A 6,185-nucleotide genomic window follows, 5' to 3' on the forward strand; every position below is an offset into this window, starting at 1 on the left:
CCAGCCTGGGTGTATGTGGCTGGCATCCTCCCCACTGAGCTCTGCCCTCTTCACTTTGTTGATTGTTTCTTTTGCTGTGTAGAAGCTTTTTAGCTTGATGTGATCACATGTGTCCACTTGGCTTTGATTATCTATGCCTTTCAGATATTACTCAAGAAATCTTTGCTCAAATCAGAGTCCTAGATTGCTTCCCCAATTTATCCTACCTGTTTCACAGTCTCAGGTCTTACATTTATATCTTCAATCCATTTTTATTTTATTTCTGTACATTGTAAAAGATAAGGGTCTAGTTTCATTGTTCTGTATATAGATAGCCATTGATATCCAGTTTTATCAGCACTATTTGTTAAAGACACTGAACTTTCCTCAGTGTGTTTTCTTGGTGACTTTGTTGAAAATCAGTTGACTGTAAATTGGTGAATTTATTTCTGGGTTCTCTACTCTGTTCCATTATTCTATGTGTCTGTTTTTATGCCAATACCACCATGCTGTTTGATTATTAGAGCTTTGTAGTATAATTTGAATCGGATAAAGTGATCCCTCCAGCTATGTCCTTTTTACTCAGGATGGTTTTGGCTATTCTGGGTCCTCTGGGGTTTCATATCCATTTTAGGATTATTTTTTCTATTTCTCTGAAGAATGTCATTGTTATTTTGATAGGTATTCCATTGAATCTGTAGATTGCTCTCAGTAGTATGGTGATTTTAGCTATATTAGCTCTTCTGATCTATAAACATGAAATGTATTTTCAATTTTTTGTGTCCTCTTCAATTTTTAATCACCATTTTGTGGTTTGCACTGTAGAGATATTCTTTAGTTAAATTTATTCCTTTGTATTTCATTTTATTTTTAGTTACTATAAAGGAGATTAGTTCTTGGTTTCTTTTCCAGATTGTTCTCTGTTGTCATATAAAATGCTATTGATTTTTATAGGTGGATTTTGTAGCCTGGAACTTTACTGAATTTGTTTAACAGTTCTAATAGTTTTTTGACAGAATCTTTAGGTCTTTCTAAAAATAAGATCATATGGTCCGCAAACAAGGATAATTTGACTTCTTCCTTTTCAATTTGGATGCCTTTTGTTTCCCTTGTCTAATTACTCTGGCTGGAACTTCTAGTAGTATGTGGAATAAAAGTGATGATAATGGGTACCCCATTCTATGGGATCAAGTGGGAATTATCCCAGGGGTGCAAGGATGGCTCAACATATGCAAATTGATAAATGAGATATAGCATATCAACAGAATAAAGGACAAAAACCAAATGATCATTTCAATAGATGCCCAAAAATACCATTTAATAAAATTCAACATTCTTCCTTCTTGATAAAAATTCTCAAAAAAACTGGGTGTAGAAGGATCATTCCTCAACATGATAAAAGCTATATACAACAAACCCACATCTAGTTTCACACTAAACAGAGAAAAACTCCAGCATTTTTTCTTTTTCACTGGGTTCTCTAAAAAAGCCTGTATTAAACCCCAATGGCATTTGGTTGTATGAAAAACAAAAATCTACATTTTTTGTAGCAGGGCCCTCTATAAACAGTGTAAGAATGTGATTGAAATAACTCCATTGCAGAAATTTCTAAAAATAAGACTACCAAACACACACATATATATACAGAAAATAAGTTCTTCTGGAACAAAAATAAACTTTCAGAAAGAACTATACAATGTATATCAGAGAAAGTAATAACCCAGAGAAATAAGACAGCAAATTTGTAAAATGGCACCTTGACAATGAAAGGATAACAGGTGGGCTATAGGAAGGGCTGAACTATAAAATATCAAAGTGTGGGAAAGATTTCAAAAGCAGTATACAATACAAAAGTTAACAACTGCTGTACCTGGGAATAAAGGAATTTAAATCACTCTAACTATCCATTGAAACTTTTTAAAAGGATGTATGTTCTTTACTGTTTGCCAGTTTATAAGAATAATAAGAGCTGGTTATAAAGTACTTAACGCATAATGAAACGATACACATATAACATAGAAAGAGAAAGTTCCCATGATTCAAGCAGAGAGATAGACAACAGATCAGAATTTAAAAATGTACTGACATATTGTTAATAATTTGTGTTTTGTGTTCATTCTCATTATTTTTGTTAGTTTTTAGGCTTTTCTAAGCATTAGTTTTGAGAAAAAGATAAGCATAAATGGGACAATTTTTTTTAACCTTCCCCTTACCAGGCAACAAGTTTCTTGTTTCCAGTTTTTCACAATTTGCTAACAAGACCACAATAAATAACTTGAATATATATGAGTGTGTGTGTGTGTGTGTATGCACATTTGCATAGTGCACCTATAGTTTTAGAAAGAAAATCGCTGAAACAAATGGTATAAACATTTTACGTTTCAACACACATCACAAAATTTCCTTAAAAAGTATTTGAGTGCTCGCTTCGGCAGCACATATACTAAAATTGGAACAATACAGAGAAGATTAGCATGGCCCCGGGCAAGGATGACATGCAAATTCATAAAGCATTCCATATTTTAAAAAAAAAAAGTATTTGAATACTGGAGTATTACACACCTTCCAAGAATCCTGGCCCTCTCCTCATGTTGTTATTAACACTGGATAAGACAATATGCACTTTTTAAAATGTTGATGTTAAGTGTTATTAAAACATTCCCGTGGAAACACTGCTTCCTCTCTTCCCAGGACAACAAAAGGGAAAGAATTGTACTAGAAATAACAGTTCTGGCAGGAGAAAAGACCCACAGGCAAACACGAACCCTGGCTAAGGAAATAGTTCAGGCTCTCGCAAGAGAAAGGTTATAATGAGAAGAGTAGTACACATGACAATCAATATTACCTTCAATTATTCATAACATTTTCATAGACTTTCTCTAATTCAAAGGAGAACTTTCCCTAACTTTAGAGAAAAAAATATGCTCAACCAGAAAATAATTATTTCCATCTCAAACATTAGTCTTACTACAGACATAATAGCAAATTATCTGATCACAGTTACAGTATCAGGTAATGATACCTTCTGAATATAGACTAAGTTTTCATCTCCCTTTCTTAATCTCTTTAAAGCCACTGGCTTAATTTACCAGTTTAAATTTAATTATTTTCTCTAAAGAAATACTTAGTATTATATATGACATCACAATTAAAGTTAAGGACCATAATGATGTTGTATTTTCCTTTATTTTAATAGAAAAGAATAATTAAGTAGAAATAAAATTATAGTCAACTTGTAAAACTAAATTGACAACCACCACGTACCTGAGTCCTTCAAATACTCATCTAATCAATGTGTATTTTTAATGGTAACAGTTACCATGCTTTCTGAGAGAGCTTAATTAAGAAATACAATAATGAAATTCATAAAGATACTGAAAGAAGCCATCTGGACATTTAGTCTCTCCAACCATAGACGATGTGCATTCACTTTATGTTTTTAAAATGCATTTAGGAACAATTTAGAGAGCCAATATCGCCATACCAGATGTACCGTGCAAGCTGATTATGAAGCATATGGTTTTATGATCACATTTGTGTTTAAAAGGTGTTATTCTGTTATACCAGGTTCGCTTCTACGAGACGCACTTCTTGTTTAGCACGGATACCGTCATCCCGTCAGAGCATCTCACACACCTCACTTTCCTTGCGTCTGTTTAGTAAGTATGCTGACTGATTCCCTGAGCTGGGGACAGGAGGTGTAGGTGGAGAAATTACCCCATTCCATTGCTGGGAGGATGCTATACTACACAGTCCTAATTTTCTTACTAACATGAAGACATCAGTGTCACAACTGACACTATAGGCAACCATGGAAGGCAGTGTAGCCACCTAAAAGCCAAGTCATTCCATATCCAGTTTATAAATATCTGATCCACAAAACCTAGTAAGATTTGATGGGAACATTTCATTTCTTAGTGGTATCTTCTGCTATCTACTATATAGTTTTATTTAACTAAGCTCAAAGGTAAAACATACTCAGGAAGTAATTGTATATTAAGAGATTATAATCATAATTGTGATTATTCTTGGCATGCTAAACTAATAACATAGATACGAGCCTTTTCTATTACTTAACCATAATAGAAAATAGATGTATCTACAGTGATAAGCGTGCACTCCTGAAGAAAGAAATCAGGCATTATGCCTTTTCCTCAGGCACTAAATTTCAATTTTTGTCACATTAACTTTTTTAAGACAGAGTGAAATGTAGGGACAGGGTTTCAGAAAAAGCCTGCCTGTCTGTAGACTCAATCTAAATGTCCTGACATCCTTGCACTGTTTCCAGCCTGATTTGTGGGAGTAATTTGATTTTGGATTTGACTGATCCAGTGGCAATAATCCCATTACCTGAACTGACTGGATTTAGCCACTCTGAGGGTACCCTCAGTCATTCAATTAGCATTTATTTGCTACCTACTAAATGCTCCTAGCCATGGAGAATACAGATATAAGTGGATACCCATGCATGCTCTGAAGGGCAATCGTAGTCAAGTGGGAAAGTAGGTATGCAAATAATTGTGTGTGTGTATATATATGTGTATATATATATACATATACAATCTACTTCAGAGGGAATTATGTGTTGCACATATATTATACATATAATTATATAAATATTACATATAATTACAATTTTTAAATATTATAATAATATAAAAATACAACTATGTAAATAATTACATGCATATTAAAGAGAATTACTATTATTGCAAACAAATATTAAACTGTAATTATGTTAAGTACAGTTAATATATTATAATATAATAATTATATTATTTTGAAGTATTAAAGGGGGAGTTTACTGACATCTGCACTGAACTTTGAAATGCACCTAAAGGAAGATGAATTAATGGTTGCAGGAGGAACAACTGGCAGACACAGAGACAGACATTAACAGATAGATAATGTCACAAAGCGAATACAGTAACATGTTAATGATGGAATCCAGGGGACGGGTATGCATGCATTTAATTAAAACAATTCTTTAACTTTTCTGTATGCTTGAAAACTTTTATTAAAAAAAAAAATACTGGAAAGGAACAAAAAGCAGGATGATTGATGGTGGCTGAGAGTGAAAAATAAGGTAAATAGAGGAAAGGCAAGGAATTGAGAAACCAGAGAAAGGAACTAGATGGTTCATTTACTTGAATCTACATGGGTATTGAAATCATCAAATTTTATATTTGTTGTCCTGGAGAAAGTAGTAGTGGGTGCTAATTAAGGATTCAACAAATAAGAGAGATTGACCCAAATGCAGCTACCAGAAACAATGATAGCAAGTGATGAAATCTACTGGCAGAAGCTTTAATGCTGGAGGCACTTCTGGCATATGTAATAGGCAAAGGTAGGAACAGATGACACTCTAGAGAGAGGTGGGCATTACGTTGTGGTAAAGAGGTTGAACGTTGATCCCGCAAGCAGTGGAGAATCAATGAAGAACTTCACGGAGGGAGGTGATATGATTACATATCCTTGTTACAAAGTTGATCCAAAGGTTGTGGGTTATGGTTATTGATTTAACATTGTCTCCCCACACAACCCAACTTGTCTAGCTTAAAAAAAAAAAAAAAAAAGCTTCCTCTGGACATAGTGTAACACTTGGAATAGAGTTGTCCTTCTAGAAGTGGAAAGTGCAGCTAAGAAGATTGTCCCAAAGGCATGTGAGAGATAATTAATGCCTGAGATTAAAAATGTGGCAATAGGGGTGGACAGGTATGGAGATATATGAAATATGTTTAGGAAAAAATAACATACAGGATTCAGCAACTGATGCAAAAGGTGAGAAAAAAGGAACAATTCATGACAGCCTCAGGTTTGTGAGATAATCTTGGCGCCAAGCCCAAGAGAAGACAGTAATGAGACCTGAGAGGCTGTAGCAAGGGAAATAATTCTGTGGCTGGGGGTCACCTCAACATAGGAACTATATTGAAGGGTTGCGACATTAGGAAGGTTGAGAACCACTGTCTCCGAGACAATCTTATGGTTTATTTTTGTGACATAAGGTGAAATATCAGTGTAAACTTGCCTGCTAATAATTTGGATTATACAATTGGGGTATGAGTGTGGAATGCAAAATAGCTTTTGACTGTTTTAAATATTGAACAAAAGTCTGATCATTCCTTGCCTGTCGACTGCTAGCCCAATGTTACACTAAAAGAATGCAAATTAGCAGAGAGGAAGCATCCAAAACAAGATTTATGATA

The 6,185-nt window shown here is 34.2% G+C and overlaps 1 non-coding gene across 1 annotated transcript; it reads left to right on the top strand.

The window, feature by feature from the left end:
• Positions 1-2,398: 2,398 nt before the first annotated feature.
• LOC111728480 lies at positions 2,399-2,504 on the top strand. The gene has a single exon (XR_002775757.1). It is a non-coding gene; the product is annotated as a U6 spliceosomal RNA (small nuclear RNA).
• The last annotated feature ends 3,681 nt before the right edge of the window (positions 2,505-6,185 follow it).

This window comes from Otolemur garnettii, unplaced genomic scaffold, assembly GCF_000181295.1.
Source record: "Otolemur garnettii isolate 467f Iridium unplaced genomic scaffold, OtoGar3 scaffold00160, whole genome shotgun sequence".
Lineage (NCBI taxonomy): Eukaryota > Metazoa > Chordata > Mammalia > Primates > Galagidae > Otolemur > Otolemur garnettii.